Consider the following 19143-nt stretch of genomic DNA (forward strand, 5'->3'; position numbering starts at 1 on the left):
CTGGGTCGTAGGCTTACTGTTGGCCTATTATTTACTATTTTTCCATTGAGTTATTAAGAAGATGCTTTTATCCAAAATAAATGATACTGAAATCAGATGCACGCCATTAAGGGGTAGCTAGGGGATAGGTATACTGGTAGAGTTCAGGTAGAATGTGGACGTAGGGTTCAAATTAAGCCTAAATCTGGGAGTCGAACACCCTTACCAACAGACTATCCTCGCCGGTAACACAACAAACTGATGCTGTTCCAACACAGGTTGAAACCCCCTTCAGGATGGATACAATCGGATCTCTAAATCCTGAAGAAACATTATGGGAGTAACAAGCCCAAATCATGTGTTGGCTGGTTTTCGTTTAAAAGTTCAAACCTTCAAGCAAACCTTTTGCTTGACAAACCGGCTAATGTATGCTTTACTCACACTCTGCCCCAGCCTCATTCCTTATTAATGGCAGAGATATTTTAGGCAGAAGTATGGATGAGATCAATGAATGCACTATTAATCACAACGAGTTTTAACATGGCTAAATTTAAGCAAAGAGCGAAAGACATTCCCAGCTCATCTTTTTGTGTTGAATTAAAAACGGCAAACGGCCCTTAATTGCGATGGCGGTTGAAAGTGTCTATTTAAGTCAGGGACTGTGGGCACTGTTTTAAACAGTGAGAGATAGTGAAGGGGCCCTCCTCCCTCGGTTTTAGCTTTCTACCTCTTACTTGTCTATCCCTCTGTCCTACATTACTGTCTGCTGTATAATGAAGAAAGTGATAGAGAGACAGAGAGAGGGAGGGAGAGAGAGAGAGAGAGAGCCTATGAACAAAGCACTTTGGACAAATGTTCAGCACTTATTTGGGAAGCACATGAACATAAAGTTGATGCAAATGTGTGGCCCATTTAACGTTGTGCCTAACAAGCTTTTGGGGTTGGGAGGGAGACAAATATATAAAACATGCTCTACACTTACATAATGAACCACATTGATGTAGTGCTGAAATTGCATAATACACGCTGTGAACATTGTTTTTTCTCTTGTTTTGGAATGCAATCACCTTTTTTTGTGGCAGGCAGAGAGAGAGAGAGACGGATAACAAATAGATGGAGATACAAAGGTCACAACGCTTGGAGACAGAGACAGAAAAGCTTTGTTTGTGTGTCAATATCCTGCACACTCTCTCCATCTCTATCTCACCTGCCGTCACTCTCTCTCTCTTCCTGGTTCCATCGCCACATCATAACTGCGACGGGTCGTTCGGGAGGATTGTAGGCAAATACAGAGAGGCCATTACACATTAGGATTGTTTGGCGTTGGTATTTGAATATTGAAATGGCATGTTTTAGATCTGGCTATATTTCCCCCCCATTTTCATTTACATACAGTGTGACACACACACACACACACACACACACACACACACACACACACACACACACACACACACACACACACACACACACACACACACACACACACACACACACACACACACACACACACACAGTGAGTTGGGACAGTGCGGGTTTGGCACTTAACATTTGCATCATTTTCTAAACAATAAAAATTGAACTATTATCCTTCCCCCTCCCTTCCATTCTGCCAGCCTCCACACCTGGCAGGCGTGCAGGTGACCCGTGTGTGATAACTGTGTGCTGCCCCGCGTCGCCACCGCACCGCTCCATGTGTCTATCACCCACGTCCAGGCTACTTAACCAAATTGGCGGCGCTGATAAAACCTTATTTACATAGCAGTGTTGCTGGCTGTGATTACTATCAGTTTAACACCCCCCCCACCACCACCACACATGCACACACTGTTACAAACATACTCACAAACTATTACAAACACACACACACACACACACACACACACACACACACACACACACACACACACACACACACACACACACACACACACACACACACACACACACACACACACACACACACACTGTAACACACAAACACACCGTGACAAACACACACTATTCGGAACACTCACACACACATACACGTACAGTAACACACACACACTATCATAAATGAACCCGCACACACCATTACAAAGAGACAACAACTATTACAAACACATGCACACACACTTTAACACATACGCTATTCCAACCACCCACTATTACAGGCACACACACACACAGACACATTCTTATGCACACAGTTTTACACACACAGACACACACGAACACGCGGTAATGGAAAGTTAGAGTATAACTTGGTGGTGCAAAATAGCTCAATTACTCCCCGTGAACGTACACAGCGCGGTGCGGGCTGTCAGAGTGGTAAACAGATGCGGGGTGACAGCCTAGGGTACATAATCAGTCAAGCAGCTGTCGTCGTGCCTTCATTCATTCACTTGTTCAGATGATGGATTCCCATTCCCCCCCCCCCCCCCCCCCCGTACGCATACACACACACACACGCACGCACGCACGCACACAAGCCCGTGCTATTTCCTTATGGGAGGCCGGTGGCAAGGCGCAGGATTAAAGCGCAAAGGATATATCGTTAACCTAGTCCTCCCTCCCTCCACTGTACGGCTCACAGTAGGCTAACAGTAGGCTATCAGTAGGCTAACAGTAGGCTAACAGTAGGCTAACAATAGCCGCCATGATCGACTGCATCTGTGCTGTCAAAGCCAGTACACTGAGTTTGCATAAAGTCAACCTGGGACCGGGTGTGAGTGCGAGAGTGTGTGTTGCAAGGGGCCCCCCCATTATTCCCTCAAACCCTCCCCTGCGCGAAACCAACCCAGACTCACACACCGACACGTCCGCTCTGAATGAGTCGGTGCTGCGACGTAACCGCGGTATTGGAGGAGCCACGCTGGCGGCTCCCTCGCTGGGGCAGAGCGTGAGAGAAGTAGAGAAATTGAAAAAACAACCTGAGAGAGACACATCGGATCACTCTGAGTGATGTCACCACGTGTCACCTTGTTGCATTTGGTCTCGGCGTGCGCCACACGTTTGATGAGCACGGCTTGGTATCGCCGTCGACGTAGCCCCCCCTCCCCCCGTCTCCCCTAGGCTGTTGTCTCGTCGGGAAAGCTTTACCCCACTGTTCAGACAGTTGATCTGAGGCCAACTGAACAACCCCCCCCCCCCCCCCATCTCTTGTCTCATCACAACCCCCCCCCCCCCGCCCCCCGTGTCCGACGATAGCCCGACGGCATCTGCGCGCACACCCTGGCGCTCCCGCTGGATCTGAGGTCGTGTGACACATCTGTTGCCTGTCGCCGCGATTCTTTCAGCAGCACATCGGGGTCGGTGAGCGCAGAGAGGGAGGGGGCTGCGAGGGCCTTCTCCTGTTCCCCGCGCGACAGCGGAGAACCGCTGGTTCCACGCCCGAGAAACGGAGAACAGTGGCGGGAGTCGCAGGACGTGTGGAGAACATGTAGGCCGTGTCGGGCTGGTTAGAGCCAGAGTCAGGGGCCCAGGGTTATCAAGGGGCCGCTGTGGCCCTGTGTAGTGTGGTATGTATCCTGTGTGCATGTTCTATCACCTGCTGTTTTTCCCTGTTTTAAAAGATGCATGAACTTCAGAAAAGCGCCCGTGGGGAATATTCAAGTCCAGAAAGAAGCGACGCGGTTATTGTGCGCTCGGATTATGAGAAACTATAAAAGGAAATATGTATGGATGCTGCTCCCCATCGCTCTCCCTCCCGCTCTCTCGCCCGCACGCTCTCCCTCTCTCTCGCTCCCTTTTAAGAACTCCCATCACTGTCCGGTAGTGATTGAAAATCAATTACTCCCTTCTTCTCTTGTCTAATTGAGAAAATAGAGCTACGGCCATAATTGAAAATAATGCCTATCAAGGGCGCATTCCTCACAATGTGGCTTTCTTTTATGGGGCTTCTAAAGTGCTTTTTTCTTTTTCTCCTCGCCAGAGCTTTCTACGAAAGAGGATATTCTCCCGGAATCCTAGCATTGTCATCTTGAATGTAGTGAGTGATGAGTGCCGCTAATTGGATACGGCCGACCCATCCCTCTGTCAGGAGCACGTGCCGCGTCAGCGGGAAGAATTAACTAAAAAGGGAAGCACCCCAATGACAACGTTTCTCCAGGACGCCGGGCGCCAGGCGAGCCCAAGGAGCAGAAGGGTACATTAGCAGGACGATTAGAGGACGGAGGCCGAGATGCACTCAGGAGGGCTTCCTTTTCGACGCCCTTGTCTTTCCGATCAATATTCAAAAGTGGCGGATAATTAGGCGTTTAGGATTCATTTACATGCAAAGTAACGCACGGCGGCCATCCATTACGGCCAGGGACCCAGGCTCTGTCAGGGAAGAGATTTATGAGTGTGTTCTTCAGACTTCTAGGAGGATTATTGAACACGTTACTAACCGTGAGAATCAACACATCATATAACGATCTAATATACTATATTCAAAAAAACGACACAAACTGTGACTTAATTTCTCTAAGCATCACCCCCCCTCCTCCCACACCACCCCACCTTCCAGATAGTTATGTAAATACAAATTCCCCCTTCGGGAGATCTTCGTTGTTTTATCTGCTCATTTCCATAGCTAACTGACAAAAACAAATATTTTCCACTTGCTGCTTTACATGACGGTAGGGCCGGAGGAGATGAGTCACGACATGTGAGACGGCACAACACGCAGCGCGAGGTCATGCAGCGTGAGGTCGCGCGGCGCGAGGTCACACTGCCGTGCGCCCACCCTCAGATCTGTGGGCAGGGCTGTCTAGTGGTCGGGGGCTTTGACTCCCTGGAAACAGAAATAATATGGGGCTCAAGTCCTAATGTCGACAGGGTGCCCCGAAGGCACCTCTTTGAGGTGTGTGTGTGTGTGTGTGTGTGTGTGTGTGTGTGTGTGTGTGTGTGTGTGTGTGTGAGACTTAGGCCGTGTCCCCAGTACACCCATAAACGCAGAAGAAAGACATGGGTTTCCGAATGTATCCGCATGCATTAACATTGACTTTGCAAATGGTGGCAAACATGGTGGTGTAACAACCACTTCCCTAAACAAAATAATAACCAATAACAAACTTGTAAAATTTTCCTCAAATTTTCGATCCTGTATGCAAGTATTTGTCTGGATTTTCACAATGAGGTGGAGATGGGGGGGACGGGGAGTGCCTGTACCTCACAGGCCGCTGATGGGGTGGGGAAGTCTAGGCGGAAAAACATGTTCTAAACATGGAAAAGTATCTCTAAAGGGGAACACTTCCGCACCAAGTTGAGTACTAATGATTCAGAATGTAGTACACATGGTGTATTCCATACTCATCACTACAGAACACACTCCCAACACGCACTATGGAAACGCGGAAGAAACCAAACACAAAAAATATGAACTATACAGTTTTTACCGTACAGAAAATATATCTTCCGCAAGGTCAACTGGGACGAGGAGATCGAGCGGGGGCTTTGAGGTGAAGTCGCGGCAGCGTGAAGGTCGGTGGTGCGCCCGCGTGTTTACACCACACGCCGGGCTTTGAAATTGTTTTGCTGTGTGGCGTCTGCCCCGGGTCATTGTTTGTTTTGGACATGTTTACACACCACACAGAGGAACGACTTCTACCGTCCTAAGGTGAGGCGACCGCCACCGGAGTGCGACCCGCTGTAGCCCGTCTCCGAGCTTTGAACCCAGAATAAAACAAACTTCCATTGTTACACAGCCCGCCGTAAAGTGCTGGAGCGTGGAGGGGGAGGTGGGGGAAAGGAGAAAAAAATGTTTCAGCTATTGACGCTATCGCGGTCAACATGTTCAGCATTCACATTCTGTGGCACATATGCAAACCTGCGTGCGAAAATGGCTTTGGGAAGCCTTTGAAGCCACCGGTTACTATGCAAAATGGGGCTGCACTGTTTGCATCGTTTATAGACGATTAGCAGCTCACTTTGGAGAGTATTTTCATGTCCTGTCCTGCTCTGTCGCCTGGACCAAAACACCTCAACTTTGAGAGGACAACAAAAAAAATAAATAAAGATTTGCAATTCCTACAATGGTTGAAAACCGTCCAACCACAACAGAAAAAGGTGGTGGCTACGTGTGAAGCGCCTAGCAACACGCATGTTGCCACGGCGACGGCGTGTGGGAAGTGTGTTGATGTTCTCTGGGAGGGAAGTGGTCGCCAGTTACTTACTTTTGATCTGCGGCGCCAGAGGATGTCCTCGCTGGAGGCTCCTGGAGGAGGGAGGGGGGGAGAAGAGAGAGAGAGAGAGAGAGAGACAGAGAGACAGAGAGACAGAGAGAGAGAGAGAGAGAGAGAAGTAGGCCAGAGGAGGGAGGGGAGAGAAAGAAAAATGACAGGAAAATTATTTAAATGTTACATGAATAAACAAATAATGAAATAAATAAATAAGTAAACAAATGCAAAATAATAGATACAAATTTTAAAAGCCAGTTGTTATTCATATACATTCTTTTGATAAATGCCGTCATAGTGGACCTGTCGGTGTGAGGTTTTGGTTTGGATGGCTTTATTTACGCTAACGGGGCATTCCGCAATACAACTTGATTATCCTGAGTGCTTTAGTGCCTGTGTGTGTGTGAGCACGCGCACGTGTTCCTCAGGAGAGATTGGGGTCATTTCCAAAAGGTAGCTTAGGGTTCAGAAGACCTCATTCAGTGAGTTTATTCAACAACTCCCCAGCCCCCTTGCATCCACTCGATTCCCCGTTGAGCATAGTTGGATACATTTAGCATCGCAAACCACAATTCCCCTGATTAAACAAATAAGACACGTTCAGAAAGCTGTAATTGAGCACAAATTGATTTGCGCATTATGCGCTATTTAAACACTGTTCGTCCTTAACCTTTAGATCAAGTGACTGTTAATTATGGGCCCCTGAAGACGAATCCCGACGGGAAAATAAAAATAGCTTCAAATTTACAGTACGCTATCAAAACAGCGGAGAAACTATTAAAATACAATTAAGTCAACATGGACGTTAATGTAACCAGACCGAGCGCCCAACCTCTGGGTAAGGACTTGTTAAGCAGGTTGAACCTCACAGCACAACGGTAAGTGCCTCATAACCTCTGCTTGGCCAGCGCTGAGCTGACCCCCGTGACCCCCTCACCTCGGCCTGCTTCCCTCCGCGGAGGAAACTAATGTTCAAATGTGTTTCCTGAACGGGACCAGAGGTGGAAGGGTCCATCCTGCCTCTAGAACCAGCACCAGCACCACCACCACCACCACCACCCCCACCACCTCCACCACCACCAGCACTGACAGGGCTGGCTGCTTTTCTGCAGAGGCAGCAGTGCTCCCCGAGAGGGAGACCGTCTGCCAAGCCAAACAGGGCTCGCTCGCCCCCCCCTGTAGCGCGGGGCCGACGGGACGCCAGGCCTAGCACCACTCCGGGGCTTCCTGAGGGCTCCATGCAGCTGGAGGGACTTGAATAAAGGTAACGACAATGTCAGCGCTACTGTAAACTTTGAGGGCCGCTCCTGTCAGCAGGACGTTCCCAATCAAAGCAAGAGCGCGGCGCCGCCTGGAAACACAATGCATTGTTGTGTTTCGCAAAAGTTCCTTTTTTTTTTTTTTGCTCCCTTCTCTTTGCGTTCTTTCTCTCTCCGTCGACCCCCCCCGACATCCACACAAACTTCCTCTGAATCACAAAGAGAGCGAGCGCACGAGGCGTAGGGTAACCACTGCTCCCTGATCTCACCAAACAAACTGGCAGGGGACTCCGAGTGACATTCAGCTCTGGGGTTTTAAAAATACCAGCAATTTGAAAATGATTAGAGTCTTATTTTATTGTTGCGGGCCCTGACACAAGAGAGGAAAACCAGAACAATCATGTCTCCCGTCGTTTTTTTTTTTTTCTTATTTCTGCTGGATTTAGAAACACTAATTAGTTTTGCTCTCATAAAGCCAACCTGAAAACGACCAATTAGAGACGGGAAAATGAGACGTGCGCTTTGGAAACAAGAGCTTGTCATTCCCAGTTTGTCAGTCCCACATGCGCAACTTTTACTGTCGTGACTTTCACGCTCTCCCGAGAGCGGCCGCACGTTACCTATAAAACTCGCAGTCGGCCCCGGCCCCACATCGCAGCTGTCCAATTTAAAAGCGGGGCGTACTTTGCTTTGGGAGCAACGTATCCACACAGCCACGCGCTCACACCCGACAGCTTTGCTGTGCAGATGCCTGAACCACCGGGGTTAAGGGGGAGTGTTATAGCCCATAGGCTGACCACAGCACCAGCTGGTCCCGACCACAGACCAACCAGGGCCAAGCAGTTAGCCCCTCACAGGTGCCTGACTTCCATGAATTTCCTCTTTCAAGGGTACTGAAACAACTCCCCCCCCCCCCCCCTCCCTGCAAGCAGTAAGCGTTTTCAGCTAACGCCGGGGTGCCCGTGCCTGGCCCGTACCCCACCTTTACCGCTACGCCGCATTCCCTGCCAAGTGGTGCGCTTTCGTGGGGGGGTGCTTTTCCTGTTTAGAGTGTCGTAATAAATTAATGATAAACTCGTGGAAATTGTCTGCCGGAATTTTTAACGCTTATTCCCCGAGCGAATGGCAGCGAGTATTTCATCACTGTCGGTGCCAAGACGGATGAGCTGTCAGCGCCTTCCCCTGTTTGGGCGCCCAGCTTCTGGCCCGGGAAGTGGCTGAAAAAGGCCAGGGCAACAATTTTCAGGCCCGCGCCTTTTTCTAACCAGGAGCAATTCTCTGATGCCAGGTCGCTGCCAACGTCCTTGCAGCCAATGGCAGAGGCCAATAAGTTCATATTAGCCGCCGAGTGTAACTGTGCTGAACATCTGCTCATGAATGCGAGCGCTGCCCACTAACTCCGTGCCGGTGGAAGTCCGCTGATGAAAAATTCAACGCTCTCCTCGCTGGCACGCTTGTTTTTTGCTCTATTCTCCTGAGCCCCCCCCCCCCCACCCCCCACCTCAGAATTATATTAAGAGAATAGCACGGGCCGAGTGTATCTGAGAGAACAGCTGGCCCAGGGAAGGGATCGGCAGCTCAGTGAGAGCTCAGGGACTTCGCACGCCGGATCGGCCTTCTCCTACTGCCGTTTGTCCTTGGAAGTCAAACCCACGGCGCCGAGCGTCCAGGTAATAATAAGAAAGCAGAGGCTACATTTAGCTGATTGCACCCCCCCCCCCCCCCCTCGCCCGCCCGCCCGCCAGCGTGCGCCGCGGCAGCAGGAAGCGCCGGGCCAACGCCGGCACGGGGCCCGACGTGGAGGAGGTGGATCAGGAAGACGGAGGGCCGATTGTTACAATAAGTAGCCCCCCTGGGGGGAAACCCTGTTCAGAACACCTTTCCTTTTGTTTGCCTTGTTTGGCTCATTAGCCTGCTAACTAGTAGGAATCTGTCCCCATCACCGCAATATGGTGCGGGTCAGAAGCAGGCTGTTGGCCGACGGCAGCGTGCACAAAGGCCGTGAGAGGGAGAGACGCAAGAGGAGGACAGTGTTTAAAGTTGGACCCTGGTAGGAGTTGGCTGGTGGTGACTCGCCTTCCCCAGATGGTGAAATACATTTTCAGTTAAAATTATGTCAAGCTCAAAAGGGAAGTGATAACTCCAAAAAGTTGGAAGAATAAAGGATTACTTAACTCTCTGTAATTTCACTTCTGTTATTCTGTAAAACACAATTCAACAGATTTTGTTCCAAAAACAGGTTCTCCGTCGCAACGTTAATGTTGTCTCTGGACATTGTCTGACTGTGCGCCATTGGGAAAAGGTTCCTGACACAAATCTATATGAAAAGAAAATCACTGACACGTGGTTAAGGTGGCTGGTTTCACTGTTATTGCACCGGTAAAATACAAGTTAAATACAAGCCTTTCTGAAGCCACAAGAGGAAGCTGGCAGTTAAAATTCAAGACTTCCTGCCATTTACACAATGCTGTTGATTATGTGGAAATCATAACATAACAACCATGCATCAGGCCAGGGATCCACCTTTTGAATGCATCAGAAACACCAATACACACACACACACACACACACACACACTCAATGGCTAAAGAGAAGCTCATTTAGTTTGGTGACAAATTACAGCACTTTGTCTCCCTGACAAGATCCCTCCTTCGTCAAACATGCAACTTCACATGGAGAAAGGAAATCACGCATTACCACACTGACAAACAATTACAAGCATGTCATTAGCAGCAACCCTGGGCCTGGAACCCAATGTTACACAATGTTACACAGCGTGCCAACCGCCACACACACACACACACACACACACACACACACACACACACACACACACACACACACACACACACACACACACACACACACACACACACACACACACACACACACACACACACACACACACAGGAAGCAGATGATCAGAGTTGACAAATCAATCATAACGACAACAGGATTTTTTTTTTTAACTGGTGACTCCAAAATATTTAGGGCAGAGTAACATGTGACATAGTTCTTTGTTCAAACTAACAAATAATCAAATCAATTTCAACAATGAAAAACATGGCAGTGTGTGAATTGATTGATGATTCATAACTTGGGTTAGAGAGCGAGAGGGAGAAGGAAGAGAGAGAAAGAGAGAGAGAGTGAAAAGTGAACTGCCGTAGATTTATTAAAAGTCTGCGCTATGATTTTTTCCCCCATTAAAAGAGACTCTGATCAGATAGATAGCATTAGTATCTCTTTTAATACATCTCTCGGTGTCAGGCGGCAAATGAAAAAGCTGCCCTGTGTAAATATGACTGCTTACTTCTTACACAAGCATTGTTGACACCTCGTGTAATTCCACTGGGACAGCACCATGGGGGTAATATAATGCTCTTAATGAGAATGCTCTCCCCGCTCCAGACCCTGCCGAGATAGCCATAATGCATGACTTCTCTTTTTAATAAAATAATTGTTACAGTTATTAAAGATGAATCTCATCACAGCCAAGATGACAAAATAATTCATTACCAGAACGGGGGGTTGGGGTGGCGGGAGAGAGAGGGTATGGGGGGGGGGGGGGGGGGGGGGGGGGCTTTAAATAGCTGCAAATTATAATTCCCTTCCCCAATACGGCCTGCCTCTTCCCCACCCCCCCACCCCCCCTCAGCCCCTTGAAAATATGCCTTCAGATAAGTGGATTTGTGGGGGTTTATTTCAAATAAATATCACATACACACAGTCGTTAAAAGCCGTCCGCTACAAACACTGCAGTCCACAACCAAGGGTTGATCAACAATGTACACCGGGTCCTCCATCGCTCTGCCGTGTTGCTACAGCCCTCGTGGTGGTCTCAATAGGTAGGGATCACACTATGTATTTACCACCCTGTAGCAACAGAACAGCGCCGGCGGCTGCTGCTGCCCTCCGTGTGTCTGCGTCGGGTGGATAGCAGGCTAATCTGCCGACAGCATATCTACGTGCAAAACAGATACCCCTCTACGCTCAGCCTATTCCCTAGTCGCCGTATACACCCATCACACCAACCACCCACTCAAACCACCACCTACTCATCCTCCTCCCTTCCCCACCCACATCGCCACCCCACCCTATACCTAGCGACCCGCCACAACCCCACACACACACACACGCACACCCCAAACCCTCTACCTACTAATCCTTCTCTACCCCCCCCCCCCCCCACCCCCCACGAGTCCACCCAACCCCACTTCACCCCACCCCCCCCCCCCTCTAACCACACCCCTCCCCCGCCCACCTCTTCCACTCTCAGTTCACAGCTCACTCTCTCTCTCCATCTCGCCCTGTTCTCAGGATTTATTTACGCATTCAAAAAGAGATAATTTACGGTGATGGCATTGAAACTTCCCAGCATGCCTTTTAACCTGTCGTTTTTCACTCTCTCTCGCTCGCCCGCTCGCTCTCTCTCCGTGGCAGCAGGATGTCGAGAGGAAATTCTTTATTAAGGTCCTGCCGACGTGAAGAGCCGTGGCGATTTACTGGTGCATTACTGTCTAAAAGGCAAAGTTATTTAGACCAATAAAGGGGCTAATATATTGTTCGGAGTGGAATTACACAGAAGTTATCTCGGCCTTAATAACATCACTGCAACCCCTGATGTTGTTTAGATCAATAACGCCCATTAAAGTGCAGACCTCAAGCGCAGATAAGGCTGAACCGCACGGCGCAGAAAAATACTGCTGTCTGGCCGTGAAGAGAGCAGAGTACACAGAGATCTTTCCCCTGACAAACAAAAGTGGCCATAAAAAAAACAACACAGTAAAGTAAATACAGTACAACGTCCTATGGCAGGAAGCGTGGTGGTGGTGGAGGGAGAAGGCACCGTCTGATAGACACATACTGCTGACACTGTGGCTCTGCAGACATACAGCAGGGGAGGGAGATAGAGAGGGAGAAACCCTGAGAGAGGGACAGAGAGAGACAGACCGATGTATACCATCAGAGAGACATAGCAAGACGTAGACAGAGCGAAAGAAAGAGAAGGAGGGAGAGACACAAAGAGAAAGAAGTCTAATGGCTACCGACTAGCAACGTGAATGCAGTTGGTGCCTAGCCGTGTCCCTGTCGCGGGGGTCCCTGTCCCGGGGGTCCCAGTCACCTTCTGTGGTAGGAATACGGGTGGCAGTGTGGAGTCAGCTCGTGACGTGGGCATTGATTCAACATGCATTGACGTGACGCAAGTACTTTCCAGCCAATGACGCCTGAGAATCACAAAGAACAAGCGGATACTTTGCATAGTTTCCTTCCACCTGACCCCATATAAACCACGGCACAAGCAACTGTGCGACCCCCACCTCAAAAAAACTTTCCCCCTTTCGTCTCTGACACTGGGGGGGGGAAGAGAGAGAGAGAGAGAGAGAGAGAGAGAGAGAGAGAGAGAGAGAGAGAGAGAGAGAGAGAGAGAGAGAGAGAGAGAGAGAGAGAGAGAGAGAGAGACATTTATTCGCCTAACCGCTGCTAATGGAACACGCTGATTTCCAATCCGTGCTGCAGACGGCGGTGAGGAGTGACTTCAGGTAAACTATTAAAGCACAACGTGATAAAGACGTCTCAACGAGCCGTCGCTTCAGCACTGCCCTGAGAGGATGGCAGACGAGAAAAACTATTCTCTGCAGTGTCCACCAGGTGATGCACTGCCTCATGCACACAGCAGCTGTCTGTCATCCACACACACACACACACATACACACACACACCAGCTTCAGGTGAGATGACCACAGATTAGCCACTCCCCCAAGGCCCCGGCTCCCAGTTACTATGACAACAGCGCAGGCTCATCGTCTCAGAAATCTATTTTTGTATACGTGCGTGTGTGCGTGCGTGCATTCATGCATGGCCTCGCGTGTGTGTACATGTACACATCTAACAGTGTGCCTGGCCATCACACCCCCTTGTTAATTGCGGCAGAGGAAGACATAGCATCTGTAACCGCGGTAACAACTGTTTTGAGGCCATCCCCATGCAGGGCTCTATTGATTTGGTTTTCGTTGAGGCTATTAATTTATCTGACGTTTAGTTAGGCTGAGCTCCCCCGTGCCTCAGAGGGTAGGGTTAAGGTACTGGGTTTGAACCCCAATGTCCACGGCCTACTGATAAACTACGGTCCCACCTGGATACTTTACCCTTGAGCAAGACGCCCTGGATTTCTTACCGACGTCTTTATTCACCATCAGTTGCTTTGGATAAACCCATCTTCTTAGGGGCCGTGTAGTGGATGGCCAACGACACAACAAGCTCGTATGGTTATAAAAAAGGGGGAAGGTATGGGATGGATTTAGATTTTTTGCGCGCTTATCCTGAAAAATGCCTCTTAAGTAGGCATTTTTCATCTGCAACGGTCACCTTCCCCTAATCCTTTATTGTTTATCGCCAATGTGCCTCCCAAAAATGTGTCAGTAGAATTCTTCGGTGCACACGACATCACAGGGGAGAACCAGCGAGCAAGAGGCAGCGGGGGGGAGTGAACAATGACACAGAATCTTGGATCCACATTAGCCCCCCTCTGAGAAACGACTGAATGCTTCAGTCAAGTAAAAGGACAATGCCATGCCACAGGCTTCCCCGACAGAAGCCTCATGGGATTGGGTGCAAAATGACCAATTAGTTAAAAAGCACATGCATAAATAAATATGCATATTTGCATCATAAAAAACGCATGTCCATAATTGCATTGCAGTGCTTTTTGACTTGACGACTCTCCTTCAACCCCACACACACACACACACACACACACACACACACACACACACACACACACACACACACACACACACACACACACACACACACACACACACACACACACACACACACACACACACACACACACACACAGGTGGGGGGGATGACCGTGAATAGCACCTCGGCACAAATTATACTTCCAGACCATGTGATGTCCCCCCACAATAAATAAACAGAAGCGAAGGTAAGACAAAAAAAAAACGGGGAGATGAGAAGAAAGAGAGAAAAAAGGGAAGTGAGGTAAATGCGTGTGCAGGAGAGAGAGCAGCCCAGCGCTGCCGCCAGCTCAAAGGGAAAGCATAAATAAAGTCTGGCACCGCTTTTACCTTCTTCAATTATCCTCCTTTTGACATGCGAGCTGAGCACAGTGTAATTAACATCGCCAGAGATAATGGGGTCGCTAGTCGCTGATCAATCTCGCACATATATTATCTGCCTTTTTAACCAAGCCACCGGCCTGTTATTCTAGGGAAGGGGAACACTCTGCTGCAGATTCTCTCTCCCTCTCTCTCTCCTCTCCTTTTAAATAAAACTCTCAGAATAGGCTTAATGACTCATCCCATTAGCTTCACCATCCAACACATCAATTAAGCAAAAGGCTGGCATAAGGAGCCTTTGTGGTGGCGTCTGTATCAAAGTAAATATTAGGTGCACTCCTCATCCACTCCCATTAGTGCGGAATCTGACTCTTCAACAAAAACACAAACATTGCACTTCTTGCCATCCTGCCTGCATTCATCAAACCTAGGCTTGCTCTCATTGTCACTGCCTTGAAACTCAGCAAACCTTGATATGAGGCTTATGGATGAAAGAGGCATTCCCCCCCCCACCCCCCATGACCACTTACTACCAAATTCCTGGGAGGGATTAGCATCCCGATCACATGCCGTTTAGGTTTTCCAAAAGTAATCTGCCCTCCCGTGTAGCCCAAGCGTCCTGTGATCTCCCAACACCCCATTCATTAGTAGTCAACAACCGCATAGAATACGAGGGGGATGGGGGGACAGACCAGTCAGATCCCCCTCTCTTCTATCTCTCGCTTCTCTTTCTACTGCGGAAGCAAACCTTAACCCTCGAGAAGCGGCAGAGAGGGGTTTAGCAGGACAACGGGGGAATGTGTTGTGGGGGGCTGCAAGGGCCGTCTGTGTTTACAGGACGTTATGCACAACTCTATTGTCCTATTATTTTGCATTATGACCCAAATGCAACCCCTTTAGAGGTGTGATATACAACCAACCAATCACCACGAGACCAAGAGAGGTGAGGGGCCGGCTGACGGGAACCACCGCCACAGAAGGTGGAGGAAAGGCCAACATCTGACCGGGCTGGGACGGCTATAGGATTACAGGTGATATAATGACAGCTGGGAGAGGGGGTAGATGGTCACGTCCCCAGCCAGAATCCCAGATCAGACGGAGGGAAGTGGGCAGAAGGGGAACTATGAATGACCGCGTCGCACCAACCACTGTGGGTCATGTTGCAGTCATCAAATCAATCAGAGAATTCCTTTAAAATCCCTAATAGGTTTAAGTAGCAGTACTTCCTGTCTGAATTAGGGATCTGTGAGGAAGGTATTAGCCTTTTGCTACTTGCAGCAGAATGCTAAGTCCAATGTGAGAAAATAATAGGGGTGGGAAAAATAATCGATTCTTCGATGCATCGCGATTCTCGCTAGAACGATTCTGTCTCGATGCAGATAAATTAATAATCGGAATTATTAATTTCGCCTGCTGCAACATTCTGATCGCCAGAGAGGGATAATTTTTGTCATTTCAAAAATTATTGAATTTATCTTCAGTGTGTATTGGCCAATCTGATTTGTCTTGACACGATTGCGAATCAGCCTACGCATAGCATGCGCGCAAACTCACAGCCAGACACAAGAACTCCTTCTAATTCAAGAGCTGCTTTTCCTTTAATGATATAGAAAAGAAAGATTAGAAAGAAAATAAAACTGAAACCTATTTTTTGCATGCTTCCATATTGTGTTATAATGCAAGCTGCATTGATATTGCATTGTTCATAGAAAGTCATATTTGTGACAAAAACTCTCTCTTATGAAATATTAGATAAGTTAATTCATCTGTTGATGTCTTTAATGATCATCACAAACGTAGGAAGTGATTAGCAAACTCTGAGTAGCAAACCCAGATGTATATATATATTTTTGAAAATCACGCATGGAAATGTACATAAAAAAAATTGTTGCATCAAGATGCATCAAGATGCATCGATAATCGCTTCAGAATCGAAACGTTGACCTCATAATCGGAATCGAATCGTGAGGTGCCAAGAGATTCCCACCCCTAGAAAATAATATGTCTGTCTCGCCAGGCCAGACGTTATGACCCTACACTTCCATACACCATGATAACAAAAAGACAATGGGAAAAAGACTGCTCCGAAGTCAATGGACACACCCTCACAACATATTTCCATGTCAAAAGTAAAATGGCTTATTTGCTTTGGGCACAGCATGGTAGACAAGAGCAGTACGGTGTCAACAATACAACAGAGACCTGGGACGGACAGCCAATGTCCATGCTAGTGCTATAGTAATTCTTAAGGTCAAACATGACCAAAGCATGATTGTACTTAATGTGTGACTAAAAGAATGAGAAGCCAGCAGAAAACTTTTGGGTGCGTCGCACAAAAACAACATAGTGGAAATGTTTTACAACCAACAAGGTTTGGCCTCAACAGATGTGTGTTTTTCTTTCTGTTAAACACTCTGGAGTTTAAAAGTGGCTGTCCACATTGCCGGAAAAAAAGTAAAAAGACGAAATGCCTCTTAAAACTATGAGATGGACTAGCAATGAAGCCAATGCGCCCTGTTTTCTCTTTCTCTCCACTCCTTTATCACGTACACAGAGGTCCATGGCGATATGAGAATGAAGTGCCTGTGCAGTGACAGCGCTGCGATCAGACAGTAAAGGCTGAAAAAACCGGCATGGGGATGTTATTAAAGAAGCCGTATTTCCTGCATGTCTTCTACTGGGTGGCGGGAGGAGAAACGCCGTACAAGTAATGCACCGTTAAAAAGCCGCCGCTTACCGTAATGGAAAGAGCATATTGTAGGGTGACAACAAAGGTAATTGCAAGGCAGGTACTGCATACGCTGTAATTATTGGGATTTACGCACCTCAAATACCCCTTCTCTGCATCTCCACCAACCCCCAACCCTCCTCACTTTACAAGGAGAAATTCCTGGCAAGGGAACGAACACACACACACATTTTCCTTTTGTTGTCCTCCCAACATATAAACAGTCCGTGTCACCCTGCGGTCCAAATGCGGTCCCCTCCCAGTTCCCCCTGACCTCTTCTGACCCAGGCCCGCCTACCAGGGCCCGGCAGGAAGGCCTGCTGAGTGAGCCCTCTAGCTGGCCCACACTGGAATCAGCCAGATTCTCACACACACACACACACACACCAAGGCCATGGGCAGCCAATCGCCGCCTTCAACTTCCTCCACCCAGTAACCTTACTGCTGCCACTTCCACCACCACCAACACCACCACCACTACTAGTTCGACCCACCACCACCACCACCACCACCACCACCACCACCACCATCATGACTACCACCACCACCAGTGTCACCACCACCGACAACAACAGCAACAAGAAAGATTGCACAATACGAGAAGTTCAAACGTGGTGAAATGTGATGTGTTGACAAGTTGGAAAGAGTGCCGTGACCGGGGCTGAGGTGGGGGGGGGGGGGTGGTTTGTGTGTGTACATGTGCGTGTGGGAGGAAGGTGGGCTGGAGGTGTGGGAGGCGCAGGGGAGGGAGGAGGGACGGGGTCGGGTGTGTGGGGGGGGTACACATCCTGCGTGAAACCGCTTCCTGAGACAAAGCATGGCCGTTGTGTCTCTGACGGTAAATAAATACTCACTCCTCCACGCCGCTTCCGTCAACTGTCGGCGTCCACCTCTCCCAATCGCCTTCAAGTCCCAACAGGAAGGTGCAGGGAGGCCAGGGAGATACCCGCTTTGATTTGCTCCTCGATGCGGTCGCTGGCCCCCCCGGTCGCAACACCCTCCCTCCTCATACTCATAAAGTATGAGTAAAGTATGAGCCCCCCCCCGCGGGCGAACGCCATGCCGATCGGCCAGAACAGGACTCCGTCACCTTTATTTAACCGCTGTTTCCACACCCCACCGCCCCGTACAAGCCGGGGGGGAATCACCAGTGGGTGCTGCCCCCCCCCCCCCCCCCCCCCCGGTCGGTGGTCTGTGTACCAAAGGGACGTGAGGCAGCCACCTCCCAAGACGCCAGGCGCCGCAGCAGTACCTCCGCTGAGGAACACTGCAACTGTGCTACCTGCGGATGCTTACACCCCCAACCCCCCCCATTCCCCTACCGCCTCCCCCCCCCCCCCACCACCACCACGCATTATCACAGGAGACGCAGCCAGGCAACGGAGCATGTCGGAGGCAACAGCTGAGACATGACGAGCTCAGAGTCCACAAATTGCTCTCTGTTGTCAGGCTCTGCTCAGACAGGGCCGGTGCGTGACGGGTGCATTATGTGTGCGGAGCGTTCATTCCACGCGTGGTCGCTTTGCCCGCTAGTGCGAATCCCGCGTCGTGTGGAACTGTACACACAATCACAGGGATCTGGGGGGGGGAGAATAGAAACATAACTAAGAAGCAAATGAAAGCCTGTTTGTCGAGGTTAATTCCTCCTGGTCTTCTTCTTTGTTTTGTGAGTGTCCGTTTTGACGATAGGTTGGAGCTCCCCCCCCCCACCCCGGCCTGGATCCTCGACGGCCGTCTTGATCTGCTCTGTTTCGCCCCCCTTGTTACGCAGAGTGGGATCTCATTTATTCGCACCGCTCCTTTGCTAGTTCTCGTGTTGTTTCAATGTCTTTCCACTGATTTGAGAGCCCCCCCCGCTTCTGAATTTTAATTTTACTTAATGCAAAATTCTAAAGTCGGCCCAAATTTGTTTTCCATTCGTCATTTCTTCCAAAAGACATCTTCTCAGAAAT

General features: G+C 49.2%; 1 protein-coding gene across 1 annotated transcript in view; it reads right to left on the minus strand.

Moving 5' to 3' along the window:
• The window catches only part of foxp1b (forkhead box P1b), a 205659-nt gene that overhangs the window by 163942 nt on the left and 22574 nt on the right, over positions 1-19143 (minus strand). The window contains exon 3 of the mRNA XM_056606125.1: positions 6120-6160. The gene's annotated coding sequence lies outside the window, so the exon portion shown is untranslated. The remainder of the gene's footprint in view (positions 1-6119; positions 6161-19143) is intronic.

The sequence above is a fragment of the Gadus chalcogrammus genome, chromosome 13, assembly GCF_026213295.1.
Source record: "Gadus chalcogrammus isolate NIFS_2021 chromosome 13, NIFS_Gcha_1.0, whole genome shotgun sequence".
In the NCBI taxonomy this organism is placed as follows: Eukaryota; Metazoa; Chordata; class Actinopteri; order Gadiformes; family Gadidae; genus Gadus; species Gadus chalcogrammus.